The sequence below is a fragment of the Trichechus manatus genome, unplaced genomic scaffold (genome assembly GCF_000243295.1).
Source record: "Trichechus manatus latirostris isolate Lorelei unplaced genomic scaffold, TriManLat1.0 scaffold00028, whole genome shotgun sequence".
Classification (NCBI taxonomy): Eukaryota; Metazoa; Chordata; class Mammalia; order Sirenia; family Trichechidae; genus Trichechus; species Trichechus manatus.
In genome coordinates, this window is record NW_004443964.1 from 1,430,286 (window position 1) to 1,434,450 (window position 4,165).

The window sequence follows — 4,165 nt, forward strand, 5'->3', positions numbered from 1 at the left end:
TCTGTGTATACATTTTGGAGCAAAGAAGTCTTTTTAAAGAAGCCAGTCATTCATGATTTGTGGTGTTTGTTTTTGTAGGTCTCAGCGTCTGGAGAGAAAGATAAGCTCTTTATAGTGGTTAAAGACACCTTGGATTTTTCTGAGTAAAACAGGCTGAGACTTGGGAATTAGGGCAGTACCCAGGATATCTTATGTTCTCCCAGATGCTGATGAACCACACCCCTCTGCTTCATCCAGAAAGACTGGGTTGAGTACTGAAAGGGGAAGGGTGGTTTGGCTTTCAGTTTCAGTGATGCAGGTGCCAAAAGGCTCATTAGTCTTAACGCTCGACCAGGTCCTTATCATTCTGTGCAGTCACCACCTTGTTTCATTTACAACAGATAATCCGTGTCCAGTCTCCAGAGGGGGTGAAGCGGATCACAGCAACAAAGAGAGAAACAGCCGCAACGTTTTTGAAAAAGGTACCTGTGGCTTTGGCTTGCACCTGTCGGGCTCCCCCTCATCCCCCGTCACCCCCACTCTGCCTTTCCTCCTTCCTCCGGTCCTAATCTCCCCCAAGTTCAGTCTCCTGCATTGCCTGTCTCTGTCATGATTGGGTTGGATTGCTGCAGGACCAGATGTGTGTCTCAGCTGATCTCTACCTGAAACTGTAGGACCAAGTGCCCCTAGGCAAGGGTAAAAGTATTTCGCTGGAACGGTATATATGTTTTAAAATTTTATTGTGGTGAAAATAGACATACCAAAACGTGCTCTCTCAATAATTGCTTTTATTAATTGTACTTTAGATGAAGGTTTACTGAGCAAACTAATTTCTCATTGAACAGTTAACACACATATTGTTTTGTGATGTTGGTTGCCAACCCCGTGACATACCAACACTCTCCCCTTCTCGATCTAGAGTTCCCCATTACCAGCTTTCCTGTCCCCTTCTACCTTCTCGTCCTTGCCCCTGGGCTAGTGTGCCCATTTAGTCTCATTTTGTTTTATAGGCCTGTCTAATCTTTGGCTGAAGGGTGAACCTCAGGAGTGACTTCATTACTGAGCTATAAGAGTGTCCTGGGGTCATACTCTCGGGGTTTCTCCAGTCTCTGTCAGACCAGTAAGTCACCAGTAAGTCTGGTCTTTTTTTGTGAGTTAGAATTTTGTTTCTACATTTTTCTCCAGCTCTGTCCGGGACCCTCTGTTGTGATCCCGTGTCAGAGCAGTCGGTGGTGGTAGCCGGGCACCATCTAATTGTGCTGGACTCAGTCTGGTGGAGGCTGTGATAGTTGTGGTCCATTAGTCATTTGGACTAATCTAATCTGTCCCTTGTGTCTTTGGTTTTCTTTATTCTCCTTTGCTCCAGACAGGGTGAGACCAGTGGAGTGTCTTAGATGGCTGCTCACAAATTTTTTTTATTGTATTTTAGATGTAGATTTACAGAACAAATAGTTTCTCATTAAACAGTCAGTATACATATTGTTTTATGACATTGGTTAACAATCCCAAGACATGTCAGCACTCTCCCTTCTCGACCGCCCTTTTTTTTTTTGGTGAAAATATACATAGCTAAAGATACAGGATTTCAGAAATTTCTGCATGTACAATTTAGTGACATCAATTACATTCTTCCAGTTGTGCTGTTATTCTCACTATCCTTTTCCAAATTATTCCATCACCATTATCTTCAACTCACTGCCCCCTAGGCTTCCCATCACACCTTTTGAGTTGTGTTGTCAATTTGATCTCACATAGATAATTCTTTATTTTTGTGTGTGTGTGTCTTAGCTGAGGGTTTACAGAACAAATAGTTTCTCATTAAACAGTTAGTACACATATTGCCCTATGACAATGGTTAACAACCCCGCGACGTATCAACACTGTCCCTTCTCAACGTTGGGTTCCTTATCACCAGCTTTCTTGTTCCCTCCTGCCTACTAGTCCTTGTCCCTGGACTGCTGTGCCTCATTAGTTCCATTTTGTTTTATGGGGCTTACTAATCTTTGGCTGAACGGTGAATATTGGAAGTGACTTCACCACTGAGCTAAAAGCATGTCCGGGGGCCATACTCTTGGGTTTTCTCCAGTCTGTCAGGCCAGTAAATCTGGTCCTTTTTTGTGAGTTAGAATTTTGTTCTACTTTTTTCTCCAGTTCTCTCCAGGACCCTCTGTTGTGATACCTGTTAGAGCAGTCAGTGGTGGTATCTGGGCCCCATCTAGCTATTACTGGACTCAGTCTGGTGGAGGCCGTGGTAGCTGTGGTCCATTAGTCCTTTGGAGTAATCTTTTCCTTGTATCCTGTTCTCTTCATTCTCCCTTGTTCCTGAAGGGGTGAGACCAGTGGAGTATCTTAGATGGCTACTTCACAGGCTTTTAAGACCCCAGATGCTACTCATAAAGTAGAATGCAGCACATTTTCTTTATGAACTGTTATACCAGTTGAGCTAGATGTTCCTTGAGACTATCTCAACAATTTCTACATGTACAATTCAGTAACATTGATTACATTCTTCAAGTTGTACAACCATTCTTGCTATCTGTTTCCAAGTAATTCCACCACCATTAACATAACCTCAGTGCCTCCTAAGCAAAACTCCTTCCCCCCCGCTCCTGGTAACCACTAATTACCTTTGATTTCTATATATTTACTTATTTCACTTAAGTGAAATCATACAGTATTTGTCCTTTTGTGACTAACGTATTTCGCTCAGCATGATGTTTTCAAGGTTCTTCTGTGTTGTGACATGCATCAGGACTTCATTTCTCTTTGGAGCTGGGTAATAATTCCATTGTACATACACACCACATTTTGTTTATCCATCATCTGTTGATGGACATTTGGGTTGTCTCCAGATTTTGACTACAGTGAAAAACGCTGGGACGAACACTGGCGTACAGGTTTCTGTTTACATTCCTGCCTTTGCCTCTTCTGGGTATGTACCTAGGGTTGGCGCTGCTGGGCCATATAGTAGTTCTCTGTTCAACTTTTTGAGGAACTGCCAAACTTTTCCACAGTGGCTGTACCATTTTGCATTCCCACCAGCAATCGATGAGGGTTCCAGTTTGTCTACAAGCTTGCCAACACCTGTTTTTTGTGTTTTCGATCATTGCCATTCTAATAGAGGTGAGGTGATATGGAGCAATATTTTTAAGAGTGAAAAACCGAAGAAAACCTTAGTGGTCCATCGAAGGGGTGGTTACAGTTTGTGCCAGGGCAGGCCACACTCTGTTAAAAAGAAAGATGTGGATCTGTGTGTTCCAAGTGGATTATCGAGTGAAAAAAACAAGGTGCAGGGAAAAGCTATGTGTAGAATGATCCCATTCTGTTTTCTGAAAACTAAAGCCACGTGCACACATCTGTTTGTGTGAGCCCATAAAGATACGAGAGAGCATGTGCCAGACTTGGGAGTAACCCCAGTAGGAGAGGCCTGCTTTTGCTTTATACTTCATACTGGGGGTTGGCAAACTAACTACAGCCTGTGCACAGCCCCTAACTTTGTAAATAAAGTTGTATTGGAACCAGCCATACTCACTTGGTTATGTATCGTCTGTGGCTACTTTCACGCTACTGTGGCTGAGTTGACTAGTTGCTAGAGAGGCTGTATGGCCCGCAAAGCTGAAAATATTTACTAATCTGGCTTTTCAGGAAAATGTTACCAACCCCGATTTTATACATTTCTATGTCTGAATTTGTTGCAAGCAGGTGTAATGATACAAATCACCATTTTTCTTTTCACATGAGCAGAAAGAATTGTGGGGCCATAGATGTTAGAGGGAGAGGACACCTCAGGCATTGTGTGGTCCGATCTTTCTATTTTCACAAATGTGGAGACTAAAGGCCGGAGGAGGAAAGAGATTTGCTGAGCATCATGTTGGGCCTGTGCTCTGCTAATGAAGCCACAGCACCCATTTGGGACATTCAGTTTCTGAAAGATAGTTGCTATCATGATTCCAATAGCAGTTCTTTAGGGGCCGTTACAAGAAAGAAAAGGAAAAGAATTAGATACAGTAACAAAATAGAAGAGAATCTCTGAGTCTCCGAGAAATTTGTATTAGCCCACTCTTCAATCCTTCAGTAGCAGCCTACCACCATCAGCTTGCTCCTGGGGACGGAATTCTTGAGCGATCATCTAGGACCCAGATGAAGCATTCAGTAGCTATTGCTGAGAAAATTGCGGGATTTAATT

At 43.0% G+C, this 4,165-nt stretch overlaps 1 protein-coding gene across 1 annotated transcript in view; it reads left to right on the forward strand.

Moving 5' to 3' along the window:
• The first annotated feature begins 383 nt into the window (after positions 1–383).
• Positions 384–4,165, forward strand: part of NPLOC4 (NPL4 homolog, ubiquitin recognition factor) — a 56,215-nt gene continuing 52,433 nt past the window's right edge. Inside the window, exon 1 of the mRNA XM_004374090.2 lies at positions 384–461. The gene's annotated coding sequence lies outside the window, so the exon portion shown is untranslated. The remainder of the gene's footprint in view (positions 462–4,165) is intronic.